At 40.0% G+C, this 18,403-nt stretch overlaps 12 non-coding genes across 12 annotated transcripts; all 12 read left to right on the top strand.

Moving 5' to 3' along the window:
- The first annotated feature begins 662 nt into the window (after positions 1–662).
- On the top strand, positions 663–744 carry TRNAS-GCU (transfer RNA serine (anticodon GCU)). Its single transcript has one exon. It is a non-coding gene; the product is annotated as a tRNA-Ser (tRNA).
- Positions 745–1,574: 830 nt separating this feature from the next.
- TRNAS-GCU (transfer RNA serine (anticodon GCU)) lies at positions 1,575–1,656 on the top strand. The gene has a single exon. It is a non-coding gene; the product is annotated as a tRNA-Ser (tRNA).
- Positions 1,657–2,133: 477 nt separating this feature from the next.
- On the top strand, positions 2,134–2,215 carry TRNAS-GCU (transfer RNA serine (anticodon GCU)). Its single transcript has one exon. It is a non-coding gene; the product is annotated as a tRNA-Ser (tRNA).
- An 839-nt stretch (positions 2,216–3,054) lies between these two features.
- On the top strand, positions 3,055–3,136 carry TRNAS-GCU (transfer RNA serine (anticodon GCU)). Its single transcript has one exon. It is a non-coding gene; the product is annotated as a tRNA-Ser (tRNA).
- Positions 3,137–4,978: 1,842 nt separating this feature from the next.
- Positions 4,979–5,060, top strand: TRNAS-GCU (transfer RNA serine (anticodon GCU)). The gene has a single exon. It is a non-coding gene; the product is annotated as a tRNA-Ser (tRNA).
- Positions 5,061–5,899: 839 nt separating this feature from the next.
- Positions 5,900–5,981, top strand: TRNAS-GCU (transfer RNA serine (anticodon GCU)). The gene has a single exon. It is a non-coding gene; the product is annotated as a tRNA-Ser (tRNA).
- Positions 5,982–6,694: 713 nt separating this feature from the next.
- Positions 6,695–6,776, top strand: TRNAS-GCU (transfer RNA serine (anticodon GCU)). The gene has a single exon. It is a non-coding gene; the product is annotated as a tRNA-Ser (tRNA).
- Positions 6,777–7,615: 839 nt separating this feature from the next.
- TRNAS-GCU (transfer RNA serine (anticodon GCU)) lies at positions 7,616–7,697 on the top strand. The gene has a single exon. It is a non-coding gene; the product is annotated as a tRNA-Ser (tRNA).
- Positions 7,698–8,410: 713 nt separating this feature from the next.
- Positions 8,411–8,492, top strand: TRNAS-GCU (transfer RNA serine (anticodon GCU)). Its single transcript has one exon. It is a non-coding gene; the product is annotated as a tRNA-Ser (tRNA).
- Positions 8,493–9,843: 1,351 nt separating this feature from the next.
- Positions 9,844–9,925, top strand: TRNAS-GCU (transfer RNA serine (anticodon GCU)). The gene has a single exon. It is a non-coding gene; the product is annotated as a tRNA-Ser (tRNA).
- An 824-nt stretch (positions 9,926–10,749) lies between these two features.
- On the top strand, positions 10,750–10,835 carry TRNAS-GCU (transfer RNA serine (anticodon GCU)). Its single transcript has one exon. It is a non-coding gene; the product is annotated as a tRNA-Ser (tRNA).
- Positions 10,836–11,105: 270 nt separating this feature from the next.
- Positions 11,106–11,187, top strand: TRNAS-GCU (transfer RNA serine (anticodon GCU)). Its single transcript has one exon. It is a non-coding gene; the product is annotated as a tRNA-Ser (tRNA).
- The last annotated feature ends 7,216 nt before the right edge of the window (positions 11,188–18,403 follow it).

The raw sequence follows: 18,403 nt of genomic DNA, 5'->3' as shown, positions 1-18,403 counted from the left end.
AAGCCTTTGATAGTGATGAGAACACAGTCCAAATGCTAGAAATAGTTGACTTTAAAGTAGGAAAAGTGGTGTCAGAAAGCCGGGATTGGGAGATAGCAGAAAGACGAGCTGGCCGAGATGGTTAAGGTTATGGACTGCTAATCCGTTATGCTCAGCACGCATGGGTTCAAATCCCATCCTCGTCGGTTTAATTTACGTTGTCTGGACATGCTACTTTTGCGAAGAATGCTTGAAGTCAACACTTGAAGCTTACACATCACTGTAAAAAAATACTTTAAATTAAGAAATCTATTTCAAGATCAGAAAAAGATGCCAATTGAAGCTTAAACAAAAATATCAAGATATAAACCAGTAAAGTCAAGATTATGAACAAGATGCCATTTGAAGACAACACAAAAATTTCAAGAATATACCAGTCAAATCAGGAATTTTACTTCAAGATCATGAACATAATACTCAGTCTTACAATTGGATCTGAATGGGTTTTCATTTTACAAAATCATTTATTATTAAGTAAATAAAGTCTAGAACATTCTCTAGGTATTTGTTAAACTTATATGGGCTGCTGATAGTTTAGACAATACAATCCACAGAGGTTTAAATTATTGACTTTTAAATGCCACAAGTGGTGTCGGATTGCTGGGTGCATTGTCAACATGGAGGACGAGGTGGCCGAGTGGTTAAGGCGATGGACTGCTAATCCATTGTGCTCTGCACGCATGGGTTCAAATCCCATCCTCGTCGGCTTGATATTTTTTTGGAGCTGATATTTTTGTCAAGATCTTAAATTCCTGTCAATCATGTTATAAAGTCTTTCTTTAAATAACAGACATGCACAGCACACTTTTAGTGTAACTCTAGCATTGCTTTTACAGTAGCAGTCGTGCTATTGGCCAGATGTGACTTGCCATCAAGCCTTTGATAGTGATGAGAACACAGTCCAAATGCTAGAAATAGTTGACTTTAAAGTAGGAAAAGTGGTGTCAGAAAGCCGGGATTGGGAGATAGCAGAAAGACGAGCTGGCCGAGATGGTTAAGGTTATGGACTGCTAATCCATTATGCTCAGCACGCATGGGTTCAAATCCCATCCTCGTCGGTTTAATTTATGTTGTCTGGACATGCTACTTTTGCGAATAATGCTTGAAGCCAACACTTGAAGCTTACACATCACTGTAAAAAAATACTTTAAATTAAGAAATCTATTTTAAGATCAGAAAAAGATGCTGATTGAAGCTTAAACAAAAATATCAAGATATGAACCAGTAAAGTCAAGATTATGAACAAGATGCCATTTGAAGACAACACAAAAATTTCCAGAATATACCAGTCAAATCAGGAATTCTACTTCAAGATCATGAACAAAATACTCTGTCTTACAATTGGATCTGAAAGGGATTTCATTTTACAAAATCTTTTATTATTAAATAAATAAAGTCTAGAACATTCTCTAGGTATTTGTTAAACTTATATGGGCTGCTGATAGTTTAGACAATACAATCCACAGAGGTTTAAATTATTGACTTTTAAATGCCACAAGTGGTGTCGGATTGCTGGGTGTATTGTCAACATGGAGGACGAGGTGGCCGAGTGGTTAAGGCGATGGACTGCTAATCCATTGTGCTCTGCACGCATGGGTTCAAATCCCATCCTCGTCGGTTTAATTTACGTTGTCTGGACATGCTACTTTTGCGAAGAATGCTTGAAGCCAACACTTGAAGCTTACACATCACTGTAAAAAAATACTTTAAATTAAGAAATCTATTTTAAGATCAGAAAAAGATGCTGATTGAAGCTTAAACAAAAATATCAAGATATAAACCAGTAAAGTCAAGATTATGAACAAGATGCCATTTGAAGACAACACAAAAATTTCAAGAATATACCAGTCAAATCAGGAATTCTACTTCAAGATCATGAACAAAATACTCTGTCTTACAATTGGATCTGAAAGGGTTTTCATTTTACAAAATCTTTTATTATTAAGTAAATAAAGTCTAGAACATTCTCTAGGTATTTGTTAAACTTATATGGGCTGCTGATAGTTTAGACAATACAATCCACAGAGGTTTAAATTATTGACTTTTAAATGCCACAAGTGGTGTCGGATTGCTGGGTGCATTGTCAACATGGAGGACGAGGTGGCCGAGTGGTTAAGGCGATGGACTGCTAATCCATTGTGCTCTGCACGCATGGGTTCAAATCCCATCCTCGTCGGCTTGATATCTTTTTGGAGCTGATATTTTTGTCAAGATCTTAAATTCCTGTCAATCATGTTATAAAGTCTTTCTTTAAATAACAGACATGCACAGCACACTTTTAGTGTAACTCTAGCATTGCTTTTACAGTAGCAGTCGTGCTATTGGCCAGATGTGACTTGCCATCAAGCCTTTGATAGTGATGAGAACACAGTCCAAATGCTAGAAATAGTTGACTTTAAAGTAGGAAAAGTGGTGTCAGAAAGCCGGGATTGGGAGATAGCAGAAAGACGAGCTGGCCGAGATGGTTAAGGTTATGGACTGCTAATCCATTATGCTCAGCACGCATGGGTTCAAATCCCATCCTCGTCGGTTTAATTTATGTTGTCTGGACATGCTACTTTTGCGAATAATGCTTGAAGCCAACACTTGAAGCTTACACATCACTGTAAAAAAATACTTTAAATTAAGAAATCTATTTTAAGATCAGAAAAAGATGCTGATTGAAGCTTAAACAAAAATATCAAGATATAAACCAGTAAAGTCAAGATTATGAACAAGATGCCATTTGAAGACAACACAAAATTTTCAAGAATATACCAGTCAAATCAGGAATTCTACTTCAAGATCATGAACAAAATACTCTGTCTTACAATTGGATCTGAAAGGGTTTTTATTTTACAAAATCTTGTATTATTAAGTAAATAAAGTCTTGAACATTCTCTAGGTATTTGTTAAACTTATATGGGCTGCTGATAGTTAAGACAATACAATCCACAGAGGTTTAAATTATTGACTTTTAAATGCCACAAGTGGTGTCGGATTGCTGGGTGCATTGTCAACATGGAGAACATGGAGGACGAGGTGGCCGAGTGGTTAAGGCGATGGACTGCTAATCCATTGTGCTCTGCACGCATGGGTTCAAAACCCATCCTCGTCGGTTTAATTTACGTTGTCTGGACATGCTACTTTTGCGAAGAATGCTTGAAGCCAACACTTGAAGCTTACACATCACTGTAAAAAAATACTTTAAATTAAGAAATCTATTTTAAGATCAGAAAAAGATGCTGATTGAAGCTAAAACAAAAATATCAAGATATAAACCAGTAAAGTCAAGATTATGAACAAGATGCCATTTGAAGACAACACAAAAATTTCAAGAATATACCAGTCAAATCAGGAATTCTACTTCCTGGACATGCTACTTTTGCGAAGAATGCTTGAAGCCAACAGTTGAAGCTTACACATCACTGTAAAAAAAAACGGTACTCTTTACCTAGAACGGCGCCCACGATTGAAATCGCGGGCATCGCGGGTAAAATCGCGGTAATCGCGGGCATCGCGGGTAAATCTCGGGTAAATCGCGGGTACATCAAAATCGGGTACCCGCGATTACCGCGATTTTCCCATAGAGAACAATGTTAAAAAGCCTGATTGACCGCGATTTTAGCGTTAAATGCCTCAATGCCCGCGATTTTCCCATAGGAATCAATGTTAAATGGGCTACAGAGCCCAAATAGCCCCAATTAACCCTTAAATGTCCCCCCAATTTTTGTACGCCACCCCACGATCCACGCCAACCCGAAGCGTGGCGAGCGCAGCGAGCCCGCGAGGGGCGGCGGTACGCGTCCTACGACCTTTTCATGCCCTACTATCCACGTCGGCGTGGAGTTGAGAATAGAATAGTGTGGCGAGCGCAGCGAGCCACCGAGCCCGAAGCGTGGCGAGCGCAGCGAGCCCCGCGAGGGGACGCGGATACCTTCACAGTTATACGCGTCCCCTCGCGGGCTTCACAGGTGTCCGCGTGGCCACGGACACCTGTGAAGCCCGCGAGGGGACGCGCTTACCTGTGAAGGTATCCGCGTCCCCTCGCGGGGCTCGCTGCGCTCGCCACGCTTCGGGCTCGGTGGCTCGCTGCGCTCGCCACACTATTCTATTCTCACACCACGCCGACGTGGATAGTAGGGCATGAAAAGGTCGGAGGACGCGTACCGCCGCCCCTCGCGGGCTCGCTGCGCTCGCCACGCTTCGGGTTGGCGTTGATCGTGGGGTGGCGTTAAAAATTTGGGGGGACATTTAAGGGTTAATGGGCTCTGTAGCCCATTTAACATTGATTCCTATGGCCAAATCGGGTGGATTGAGGCATTTAACACTAAAATCGGGTCCATCGCGGCTTTTAACATTGCTTCCTATGGGAAATCGGGAGCATCGCGTCGCGGGCATCGCTGGTACGTTTATGGCCGGCCGCGACGCGACCGACGCGATTTTTCAGGTTTAACATGGTTTTCAATGGGAAAATCGCGGGCATCGCGTCGGTCGCGTCGCGGGCAGGCATAAATGTACCCGCGATGCCCGCGACGGGCGCCGTTCTAGGTAAAGAGTACCAAAAAAACTATAAATTAAGAAATCTTTTTCAAGATCAGAAAAAGATGCCGATTGAAGCTTAAACAAAAATATCAAGATATAAATCAGTAAAGTCAAGATTATGAACAAGATGCCATTTGAAGACAACACAAAAATTTCAAGAATATACCAGTCAAATCAGGAATTCTACTTCAAGATCATGAACAAAATACTCTGTCTTACAATTGGATCTGAAAGGGTTTTCATTTTACAAAATCTTTTATTATTAAGTAAATAAAGTCTAGAACATTCTCTAGGTATTTGTTAAACTTATATGGGCTGCTGATAGTTTAGACAATACAATCCACAGAGGTTTAAATTATTGACTTTTAAATGCCACAAGTGGTGTCGGATTGCTGGGTGCATTGTCAACATGGAGGACGAGGTGGCCGAGTGGTTAAGGCGATGGACTGCTAATCCATTGTGCTCTGCACGCATGGGTTCAAATCCCATCCTCGTCGGCTTGATATCTTTTTGGAGCTGATATTTTTGTCAAGATCTTAAATTCCTGTCAATCATGTTATAAAGTCTTTCTTTAAATAACAGACATGCACAGCACACTTTTAGTGTAACTCTAGCATTGCTTTTACAGTAGCAGTCGTGCTATTGGCCAGATGTGACTTGCCATCAAGCCTTTGATAGTGATGAGAACACAGTCCAAATGCTAGAAATAGTTGACTTTAAAGTAGGAAAAGTGGTGTCAGAAAGCCGGGATTGGGAGATAGCAGAAAGACGAGCTGGCCGAGATGGTTAAGGTTATGGACTGCTAATCCATTATGCTCAGCACGCATGGGTTCAAATCCCATCCTCGTCGGTTTAATTTATGTTGTCTGGACATGCTACTTTTGCGAATAATGCTTGAAGCCAACACTTGAAGCTTACACATCACTGTAAAAAAATACTTTAAATTAAGAAATCTATTTTAAGATCAGAAAAAGATGCTGATTGAAGCTTAAACAAAAATATCAAGATATAAACCAGTAAAGTCAAGATTATGAACAAGATGCCATTTGAAGACAACACAAAATTTTCAAGAATATACCAGTCAAATCAGGAATTCTACTTCAAGATCATGAACAAAATACTCTGTCTTACAATTGGATCTGAAAGGGTTTTTATTTTACAAAATCTTGTATTATTAAGTAAATAAAGTCTTGAACATTCTCTAGGTATTTGTTAAACTTATATGGGCTGCTGATAGTTAAGACAATACAATCCACAGAGGTTTAAATTATTGACTTTTAAATGCCACAAGTGGTGTCGGATTGCTGGATGCATTGTCAACATGGAGAACATGGAGGACGAGGTGGCCGAGTGGTTAAGGCGATGGACTGCTAATCCATTGTGCTCTGCACGCATGGGTTCAAAACCCATCCTCGTCGGTTTAATTTACGTTGTCTGGACATGCTACTTTTGCGAAGAATGCTTGAAGCCAACACTTGAAGCTTACACATCACTGTAAAAAAATACTTTAAATTAAGAAATCTATTTTAAGATCAGAAAAAGATGCTGATTGAAGCTAAAACAAAAATATCAAGATATAAACCAGTAAAGTCAAGATTATGAACAAGATGCCATTTGAAGACAACACAAAAATTTCAAGAATATACCAGTCAAATCAGGAATTCTACTTCCTGGACATGCTACTTTTGCGAAGAATGCTTGAAGCCAACAGTTGAAGCTTACACATCACTGTAAAAAAAAACTATAAATTAAGAAATCTTTTTCAAGATCAGAAAAAGATGCCGATTGAAGCTTAAACAAAAATAACAAGATATAAATCAGTAAAGTCAAGATTATGAACAAGATGCCATTTGAAGACAACACAAAAATTTCAAGAATATACCAGTCAAATCAGGAATTCTACTTCAAGATCATGAACAAAATACTCTGTCTTACAATTGGATCTGAAAGGGTTTTCATTTTACAAAATCTTTTATTATTAAGTAAATAAAGTCTAGAACATTCTCTAGGTATTTGTTAAACTTATATGGGCTGCTGATAGTTTAGACAATACAATCCACAGAGGTTTAAATTATTGACTTTTAAATGCCACAAGTGGTGTCGGATTGCTGGGTGCATTGTCAACATGGAGGACGAGGTGGCCGAGTGGTTAAGGCGATGGACTGCTAATCCATTGTGCTCTGCACGCATGGGTTCAAATCCCATCCTCGTCGGCTTGATATCTTTTTGGAGCTGATATTTTTGTCAAGATCTTAAATTCCTGTCAATCATGTTATAAAGTCTTTCTTTAAATAACAGACATGCACAGCACACTTTTAGTGTAACTCTAGCATTGCTTTTACAGTAGCAGTCGTGCTATTGGCCAGATGTGACTTGCCATCAAGCCTTTGATAGTGATGAGAACACAGTCCAAATGCTAGAAATAGTTGACTTTAAAGTAGGAAAAGTGGTGTCAGAAAGCCGGGATTGGGAGATAGCAGAAAGACGAGCTGGCCGAGATGGTTAAGGTTATGGACTGCTAATCCATTATGCTCAGCACGCATGGGTTCAAATCCCATCCTCGTCGGTTTAATTTATGTTGTCTGGACATGCTACTTTTGCGAATAATGCTTGAAGCCAACACTTGAAGCTTACACATCACTGTAAAAAAATACTTTAAATTAAGAAATCTATTTTAAGATCAGAAAAAGATGCTGATTGAAGCTTAAACAAAAATATCAAGATATAAACCAGTAAAGTCAAGATTATGAACAAGATGCCATTTGAAGACAACACAAAAATTTCAAGAATATACCAGTCAAATCAGGAATTCTACTTCAAGATCATGAACAAAATACTCTGTCTTACAATTGGATCTGAAAGGGTTTTTATTTTACAAAATCTTGTATTATTAAGTAAATAAAGTCTTGAACATTCTCTAGGTATTTGTTAAACTTATATGGGCTGCTGATAGTTAAGACAATACAATCCACAGAGGTTTAAATTATTGACTTTTAAATGCCACAAGTGGTGTCGGATTGCTGGGTGCATTGTCAACATGGAGAACATGGAGGACGAGGTGGCCGAGTGGTTAAGGCGATGGACTGCTAATCCATTGTGCTCTGCACGCATGGGTTCAAAACCCATCCTCGTCGGTTTAATTTACGTTGTCTGGACATGCTACTTTTGCGAAGAATGCTTGAAGCCAACACTTGAAGCTTACACATCACTGTAAAAAAATACTTTAAATTAAGAAATCTATTTTAAGATCAGAAAAAGATGCTGATTGAAGCTAAAACAAAAATATCAAGATATAAACCAGTAAAGTCAAGATTATGAACAAGATGCCATTTGAAGACAACACAAAAATTTCAAGAATATACCAGTCAAATCAGGAATTCTACTTCCTGGACATGCTACTTTTGCGAAGAATGCTTGAAGCCAACAGTTGAAGCTTACACATCACTGTAAAAAAAAACTATAAATTAAGAAATCTTTTTCAAGATCAGAAAAAGATGCCGATTGAAGCTTAAACAAAAATAACAAGATATAAATCAGTAAAGTCAAGATTATGAACAAGATGCCATTTGAAGACAACACAAAAATTTCAAGAATATACCAGTCAAATCAGGAATTCTACTTCAAGATCATGAACAAAATACTCTGTCTTACAATTGGATCTGAAAGGGTTTTCATTTTACAAAATCATTTATTATTAAGTAGATAAAGTCTAGAACATTCTCTAGGTATTTGTTAAACTTATATGGGCTGCTGATAGTTTAGACAATACAATCCACAGAGGTTTAAATTATTGACTTTTAAATGCCACAAGTGATGTCGGATTGCTGGGAGCATTGTCAACATGAAGGTCGAGGTGGCCGAGTGGTTAAGGCGATGGACTGCTAATCCATTGTGCTCTGCACGCATGGGTTCAAATCCCATCCTCGTCGGCTTGATATCTTTTTGGAGCTGATATTTTTGTCAAGATCTTAAATTCCTGTCAATCATGTTATAAAGTCTTTCTTTAAATAACAGACATGCACAGCACACTTTTAGTGTAACTCTAGCATTGCTTTTACAGTAGCAGTCGTGCTATTGGCCAGATGTGACTTGCCATCAAGCCTTTGATAGTGATGAGAACACAGTCCAAATGCTAGAAATAATTGACTTTAAAGTAGGAAAAGTGGTGTCAGAAAGCCGGGATTGGTAGAAAGCAGAAAGACGAGCTGGCCGAGAGGTTAAGGTTATGGACTGCTAATCCATTGTGCTCAGCACGCATGGGTTCAAATCCCGTCCTCGTTGGTTTAATTTACGTTGTCTGGACATGCTACTTTTGCGAAGAATGCTTGAAGCCAACACTTGAAGCTTACACATCACTGTAAAAAAATACTTTAAATTAAGAAATCTATTTCAAGATCAGAAAAAGATGCCGATTGAAGCTTAAACAAAAATAACAAGATATAAACCAGTAAAGTCAAGATTATGAACAAGATGCCATTTGAAGCCAACACAAAAATTTCAAGATTATACCAGTCAAATCAGGAATTCTACTTCAAGATCATGAACATAATACTCTGTCTTACAATTGGATCTGAAAGTGTTTTCATTTTACAAAATCATTTATTATTAAGTAAATAAATTCTAGAACAACCTCTAGGTATTTGTTAAACTTATATGGGCTGCTGATAGTTATGACAATACAATCCACAGAGGTTTAAATTATTGACTTTTAAATGCCACAAGTGGTGTCGGATTGCTGGGTGCATTGTCAACATGGAGGACGATGTGGCCGAGTGGTTAAGGCGAATGACTGCTAATCCATTGTGCTCTGCACGCATGGGTTCATATCCCATCCTCGTCGGCTTCATATCTTTTTGGAGCTGATATTTTTGTCAAGATCTTAAATTCCTGTCAATCATGTTATAAAGTCTTTCTTTAAATAACAGAGATGCCAATTGAAGCTTAAACAAAAATATCAAGATATAAACCAGTAAAGTCAAGATTATGAACAAGATGCCATTTGAAGACAACACAAAAATTTCAAGAATATACCAGTCAAATCAAGAATTCTACTTCAAGATCATGAACATAATACTCTGTCTTACAATTGGATCTGAAAGTGTTTTCATTTTACAAAATCATTTATTATTAAGTAAATAAAGTCTAGAACATTCTCTAGGTATGTGTTAAACTTATATGGGCTGCTGATAGTTATAACAATACAATCCACAGAGGTTTAAATTATTGACTTTTAAATACTACAAGTGGTGTCGGAGTGCTGGGTGCAATGTAAACATGGAAGACGAGGTGGTCGAGTGGTTAAGGCGATGGACTGCTAATCCAATGTGCTCTGCACGCATGGGTTCAAATACCATCCTCGTCGGCTTGATATCTTTTTGGAGCTGATATATTTGTCAAGATCTTAAATTCCAGTCAATCATGTTATAAAGTCTTTCTTTAAATAACAGACATGCACAGCACACTTTTAGTGTAACTCTAGCATTGCTTTTACAGTAGCAGTCGTGCTATTGGCCAGATGTGACTTGCCATCAAGCCTTTGATAGTGATGAGAACACAGTCCAAATGCTAGTAATAGTTGACTTTAAAGTAGGAAAAGTGGTGTCAGAAAGCCGGGATTGGTAGATAGCAGAAAGACGAGGTGGCCGAGAGGTTAAGTTTATGGACTGCTAATCCATTGTGCTCAGCACGCATGGGATCAATCCCATCCTCGTCAATTTTATTTACGTTGTCTGGACATGCTACTTTTGCGAAGAATGCTTGAAGCCAACACTTGAAGCTTACACATCACAGTAAAAAAATACTTTAAATTAAGAAATCTATTTCAAGATCAGAAAAAGATGCCGATTGAAGCTTAAACAAAAATATCAAGATATAAACCAGTAAAGTCAAGATTATGAACAAGATGCCATTTGAAGACAACACAATAATTTCAAGAATATACCAGTCAAATCAGGAATTCTACTTCAAGATCATGAACATAATACTCTGTCTTACAATTGGATCTGAAAGTGTTTTCATTTTACAAAATCATTTATTATTAAGTAAATAAAGTCTAGAACATTCTCTAGGTATTTGTTAAACTTATATTGGCTGCTGATAGTTATGACAATACAATCCACAGAGGTTTAAATTATTGACTTTTAAATACCACAAGTGGTTTCTTATTGCTGGGTGCTTTGTAAACATGGAGGACAAGGTTGCCGAGTGGTTAAGGCGATGGACTGCTAATCCATTGTGCTCTGCACGCATGGGTTCAAATCCCATCCTCTTCGGCTTCATATCTTTTTGGAGCTGATATTTTTGTCAAGATCTTAAATTCCTGTCAATCATGTTATAAAGTCTTTCTTTAAATAACAGACATGCACAGCACACTTTTAGTGTAACTCTAGCATTGCTTTTACAGTAGCAGTCGTGCTATTGGCCAGATGTGACTTGCCATCAAGCCTTTGATAGTGATGAGAACACAGTCCAAATGCTAGAAATAATTTACTTTAAAGTAGGAAAAGTGGTGTCAGAAAGCCGTGATTGGGAGATATCAGAAAGACGAGGTGTCCGAGAGGTTAAGGTCATGGACTGCTAATCCATTGTGCTCAGCACGCATGGGTTCAAATCCCATCCTCGTCGATTTAATTTACGTTGTCTGGACATGCTACTTTTGCGAAGAATGCTTCATAAGCCAACACTCGAAGCTTACACATCACTGTAAAAAAATACTTTTAATCAAGAAATCTATTTCAAGATCAGAAAAAGATGCCGATTGAAGCTTAAACAAAAATTTCAAGAAATAAACCAGTAAAGTCAAGATTATGAACAAGATGCCATTTGAAGCCAACACAAAATTTTCAAGAATATACCAGTCAAATCAGGAATTCTACTTCAAGATCATGAACATAATACTCTGTCTTACAATTGGATCTGAAAGTGTTTTCATTTTACAAAATCATTTATTATTAAGTAAATAAAGTCTAGAACATTCTCTAGGTAATTGTTAAACTTATATGGGCTGCTGATAGTTATGACAATACAATCCACAGAGGTTTAAATTATTGACTTTTAACCCCTTCCCGACATTTGACGTACATTTACGTCATGGCCGGGATGTACTTCCCGACACATGGCGTAAATGTACGTCATGACTTTAAAGTGCCAACGCGTCTAGAGACGCGGTGACAGAGGGACGATGTCTGCTGTCCCTGACAGTAGACATCTTCCCTCATTGGCCAGGGGGGGCAGCGATACCCCCCACTTCGGTGATCGCTGTTATTGGCTGTTCAATGTGAACAGCCAATTACAGCGTTTTCTGTGTACCGGCGAATAACGTTCGCCGGTGACACAGGGATCGGTGGTGATTGGTGCTGTAAAGTACAGCACCAATCACCTCCGGGTGTAAGGGTGACACTGGTGTCACCCCACCTCACCCCACCTGCCCCCAAAAGGCTGTGATTGGTCCGTCGGACCGACGGACCAATCACAGCCATTTCACCTCAGATGGAATAACGGAGACAGCCCTGCAGCCGCCATTCCGGTCAGGAACAGCGTGCAGAGTGGTCTCCATGCCCATCTGTGCCCTATACTGACCTGATCGTTGGTGGCATCCTGGTGTGACTTCCTTGTGACTTCCTTGTGTTGCTGCTGCTGCTACTGCAGCAGCGTCATTGTGGCAGAGATTTAAATTGTGTGCTATAATTTTTTATCTGCTCCCTCCTGCTGCCCCCCTTTTGTGCTGATCACTATATATTTTTTTTTATATATACCCTGTCAGGTTGCACCCACAGTTGTGTGCCTGCTGCCCCTCACTGCTAATCAGTGTTGCATCACTGATCAGCAGTTTTTTTTTGGGAGAGTGCAGTGGGGTTTTGTTTTTACACCCACGGTGCTTTTGTGGGTGTCCTGTGGCTGCTGAGCACTGATCAGTGACGTACATCACTGATCAGCATTTTTGGCACAGGGTTGATCTAATTTTTTTTTTTTGATCAAATTTCTGTTGCCTTTGAGTCATCAGCAGTTTTTTATAATTTTTTTTTTTTGGAGAGTGCTGTGGTTTTTTTTTTAAATTGTTTTTACACCCACGTTGCTTTTGTGGGTGTCCTGTGGCCGCTGAGCGCTGATCAGTGACGTACATCACTGAACAGCATTTTTGGCACAGGGTTGATATAATTTTTTTTCTGCAGTTTTTTTTAATTGTTTTTTTTTTTGGAGAGTGCTGTGGGTTTTTTTTTTTTAATTGTTTTTACACCCACGTTGCTTTTGTGGGTGTCCTGTGGCCGCTGAGCGCTGATCAGTGACGTACATCACTGAACAGCATTTTTGGCACAGGGTTGATATAATTTTTTTTCTGCAGTTTTTTTTTATTGTTTTTTTTTTTGGAGAGTGCTGTGGGGTTTTTTTTTAAATTGTTTTTACACCCACGTTGCTTTTGTTGGTGTCCTGTGGCCGCTGAGCGCTGATCAGTGACGTACATCACTGAACACCATTTTTGGCACAGGGTTGATATAATTTTTTTTCTGCAGTTTTTTTTTATTGGGTTTTTTTTTTGGAGAGTGCTGTGGTTTTTTTTTTTAAATTGTTTTTATACCCACGGTGCTTTTGTGGGTGTCCTGTGGCCGCTGAGCGCTGTTCAGTGACGTACATCACTGAACAGCATTTTTGGCACAGGGTTGATATAATTTTTTTTCTGCAGTTTTTTTTAATTGTTTTTTTTTTGGAGAGTGCTGTGGGTTTTTTTTTTTAATTGTTTTTACACCCACGGTGCTTTTGTGGGTGTCCTGTGCCCGCTGAGCGCTGTTCAGTGACGGACGTTACTGACCAACATCTGTGCTCAATTTTTGGCGCAGGAGCTTTTTTTTTTTTCTTTTAAACTTACACGTGTTAAAGCACTACATACACACTACATACCCCCCGTGTTGAAATAAAGTTTGTACCCCCCCTACACTATACACGTGTTGAAACACTACAATTAAAAATAATAAAAATGTCCCAATCATCGCAAAGACTGTTTTCAGCGGAGGAGGCATATGCCCTTCTTGCCTCTGACACTGACACAGCCAGTGAAGTAAGCGATGAATTGGCATTTGTCTTAAGCTCCTCTTCCTCCTCTCCCTCAAAGACGCCCCCGTAGAGCAGCTGAGACCCCCCCCCAATGATTGATCTCGTATGGACCCCACCACCAGACAATTTTGAGCCCCAGGTTCCTGAGTTTTTGGCCAACCCAGGAATCCAATTTGATAGTACAGGCCTCAAAGAAATTGACTTTTTCAAAGTCTTTTTCTCTGATGATTTTATAAATTTAATGGTGGACCAAAGTAATTTATATGCTCAGCAGTTTATTGCCCCAAACCCCACGTCATCATTTGCTAGGTGGACCCCTGTAGATGCAGTAGAGATGATGACATTTTGGGGTCTGGTGTTACATATGGGCATAGTTAAAAAGCCAGAAATTAGGCAATATTGGAGTACAGATGTTCTGTACAGCACCCCACTTCATCGTATGGCCATGACCCGGACTCGTTTTGAGACGATCCTTAAATTTTTGCATTACAACGATAATGCACAATGCCCACCCAGAGATGATCCCACCTTTGACTGGCTATTCAAAGTCAGGCCGGTCATTGATCATTTCAGCGCCAAATTTGCTGAGATGTACATCCCCCAAAAATTCATTTGTGTGGACGAGTCACTTATACATTTTAAAGGAAGGGTTAAATTCCGCCAGTACCTTCCCAATAAGAGGGCAAGGTATGGCATAAAAATGTATAAGCTGTGCGAAAGTACCTCAGGGTACACCCACAGGTTTAGGGTATATGAAGGGAAGGACCCAAGAATTGAACCGCCAGAATGCCCCCCCTCCCTCGTAGGTGTTAGTGGAAAGATTGTCTGGGATTTAGTGCACCCCTTCCTGGATAAAGGTTATCACCTCTATGTGGATAACTTTTACACCAGCATCCCCCTGTTTAAAGCCCTTGGTTCAAGAGGTACAGCAGCTTGCGGTACTGTGCGCAAGAACCAAAGAGGCCTCCCAAAAACGCACGTTGCCCAATTACTGAGAAAGGGTGAAAGCAGGGGAATATACACCGAAAATATGTTGTTGGTCAAATATAAGGACAAGAGGGATGTCCTTATACTGACAACAATTCACGGAGACAGTACCACCTCCGTCCCTGTACGAGGTACCAGTACCCACACCTCAAAACCTATTTGTATCCTAGATTACAATAAGTACATGGGCGGAGTGGATCTTTCAGATCAGGTACTGAAGCCGTACAGTGCCCTGCGGAAAACAAAAATATGGTACAAGAAGCTGGCCGTGTATATCATCCAGATGGCACTGTATTACGCTTACGTACTATTCCGTTCTACCAGCCAGACGGGGACATTTATGCACTTTCAAGAGGAAGTCATAAAGGGCCTAATATTTGGGAACCAGCAGGCAGAGGGCCCCAGTACTTCTAGTACTGGCCCCAGTACTTCTAGTACTGGCCCCCGTATTGTATCAGGGCAGCATTTTCCAAACGAAATCCCCTCCACTGGAAAAAAGGGCAGGACACAAAAAAGGTGCAAAGTTTGCTATAAAAAGGGAATACGAAAGCAAACTATTTTCCACTGTGAAACTTGCCCCGACAAACCCGGCCTATGTATGAAGGAGTGCTTTAAAATATACCACACATCTATGGATTATTAGGTTCATCATTTCACCGTGCTTCGGGGGTCTTGCTAATGCGACATAGCACCCACCATTCATTCCACCAGAATCTGTGCTGCAAAATCCAAATATCACTCCTTCCCTTCTGAGTCCTGCCATGCACCCAAATGGTATTTTTTGGTCACATATGAGGCATTGCCGTACTCAGGAGAAATTGGGGCACAGATTTTGGGGTGCTTTGTCTCCTTCATTCCTTGTGAAAATGAAAACTTTTGAGCCAGAACTGCATTTTTGTGTAAAAAAATGTAATTTTTCATTTTCACAGCCCAGTTGTACCACAATTGGTGAAACCCCTGGGGGTTTGAAATGTACACTATACCCCTAGATGAATTCCCTGAGGGGTGTAGTTTGCAAAATGGGGTCACTTGTGGGGGGGTTCCACTGTATTGGTGCTTCGGGGGTCTTGCTAATGCAACATAGCACCCACCATTCATTCCACCAGAATGTGTGCTGCAAAATCCAAATATCACTCCTTCCCTTCTGAGTCCTGCCATTTTTGGTCACATATGAGGCATTGCCGTACTCGGGAGAAATTGGGGCACAGATTTTGGGGTGCTTTGTCTCCTTCATTCCTTGTGAAAATGAAAATTTTTGAGCCAGAACTGCATTTTTCTGTAAAAAAATGTAATTTTTCATTTTCACAGCCCAGTTTTACCACAATTGGTGAAACCCCTGGGGGTTTGAAATGTACACTATACCCCTAGATGAATTCCCTGAGGGGTGTAGTTTGCAAAATGGGGTCACTTGTGGGGGGGTTCCACTGTATTGGTGCTTCGGGGGTCTTGCTAATGCAACATAGCACCCACAATTCATTCCACCAGAATGTGTGCTGCAAAATCCAAATATCACTCCTTCCTTTTTGACTCCTGCCATTTTTGGTCACATATGAGGCATTGCCGTACTCGGAAGAAATTGGGGCACAGATTTTGGGGTGCTTTGTCTCCTTTATTCCTTGTGAAAATGAAAAATTTTGAGCCAGAACTGCATTTTTGTGTAAAAAAAATGTAATTTTTAATTTTCACAGCCCAGTTTTACCACAATTGGTGAAACCCCTGGGGGTTTGAAATGTACACTATACCCCTAGATGAATTCCCTGAGGGGTGTAGTTTGCAAAATGGGGTCACTTGTGGGGGGGTTACACTGTATTGGTGCTTCGGGGGTCTTGCTAATGCGACATAGCACCCACCATTCATTCCACCAGAATCTGTGCTGCAAAATCCAGAAATCACTCCTTCCCTTCTGAGTCCTGCCATGCACCCAAATGGTATTTTTTGGTCATATATGAGGCATTGCCGTACTCGGGAGAAATTAGGGCACAGATTTTGGGGTGCTTTGTCTCCTTCATTCCTTGTGAAAATGAAAAATTTTGAGCCAGAACTGCATTTTTGTGTAAAAAATTTAATTTTTCATTTTCACAGCCCAGTTGTACCACAATTGGTGAAACCCCTGGGGGTTTGAAATGTACACTATACCCCTAGATGAATTCCCTGAGGGGTGTAGTTTGCAAAATGGGGTCACTTGTGGGGGGGTTCCACTGTATTGGTGCTTCGGGGGTCTTGCTAATGCGACATAGCACCCACCATTCATTCCACCAGAATCTGTGCTGCAAAATCCAAAAATCACTCCTTCCCTTCTGAGTCCTGCCATGCACCCAAATGGTATTTTTTGGTCACATATGAGGCATTGCCATACTCGGGAGAAATTGGGGCACAGATTTTGGGGTGCTTTGTCTCCTTCATTCCTTGTGAAAATGAAAAATTTTGAGCCAGAACTGCATTTTTGTGTAAAAAAATGTAATTTTTCATTTTCACAGCCCAGTTGTACCACAATTGGTGAAACCCCTGGGGGTTTGAAATGTACACTATACCCCTAGATGAATTCCCTGAGGGGTGTAGTTTGCAAAATGGGGTCACTTGTGGGGGGGTTCCACTGTATTGGTGCTTCGGGGGTCTTGCTAATGCGACATAGCACCCACCATTCATTCCACCAGAATCTGTGCTGCAAAATCCAAAAATCACTCCTTCCCTTCTGAGTCCTGCCATGCACCCAAATGGTATTTTTTGGTCACATATGAGGCATTGCCGTACTCGGGAGAAATTGGGGCACAGATTTTGGGGTGCTTTGTCTCCTTCATTCCTTGTGAAAATGAAAAATTTTGAGCCAGAACTGCATTTTTGTGTAAAAAAATGTAATTTTTCATTTTCACAGCCCAGTTGTACCACAATTGGTGAAACCCCTGGGGGTTAGAAATGTACACTATACCCCTAGATGAATTCCCTGAGGGGTGTAGTTTGCAAAATGGGGTCACTTGTGGGGGGGTTACACTGTATTGGTGCTTCGGGGGTCTTGCTAATGCGACATAGCACCCACCATTCATTCCACCAGAATCTGTGCTGCAAAATCCAGAAATCACTCCTTCCCTTCTGAGTCCTGCCATGCACCCAAATGGTATTTTTTGGTCACATATGAGGCATTGCCGTACTCGGGAGAAATTGGGGCACAGATTTTCGGGTGCTTTGTCTCCTTCATTCCTTGTGAAAATGAAAAATTTTGAGCCAGAACTGCATTTTTGTGTAAAAAATGTAATTTTTCATTTTCACAGCCCAGAAAGCCGGGATTGGGAGATAGCAGAAAGATCAGGTGGCCGAGAGGTTAAGGTCATGGACTGCTAATCCATTGTGCTCAGCACGCGTGGTTTCAAATCCCATCCTCTTCGATTTAATTTACGTTGTCTGGACATGCTACTTTTGTGAAGAATGCTTCATAAGACAACACTCAAAGCTTACACATCACTGTAAAAAAATACTTTAAATCAAGAAATCTATTTCAAGTTCAAAAAAAGATGCCGATTGAAGCTAAAAAAAAATATCAAGAAATAAACCAGTAAAGTCAAGATTATGAACAAGATGCCATTTGAAACCAACACAAAAATTTCAAGAATATACCAGTCAAATCAGGAATTCTACTTCAAGATCATGAACATAATACTCTGTCTTACAATTGGATCTGAAAGTGTTTTCATTTTACAAAATCATTTATTATTAAGTAAATAAAGTCTAGAACAGGGGTTCCCAATCTTTTTTTAATCATGGCACCCTAGAGTATAAGATTTTTTTTTCGCGGCACCCCTAGGCCAAATTT

The sequence above is a fragment of the Crinia signifera genome, chromosome 11, assembly GCF_055691185.1.
Source record: "Crinia signifera chromosome 11, ASM5569118v1, whole genome shotgun sequence".
NCBI lineage: Eukaryota > Metazoa > Chordata > Amphibia > Anura > Myobatrachidae > Crinia > Crinia signifera.
This window is presented reverse-complemented; position numbering and strand designations above follow the sequence as displayed.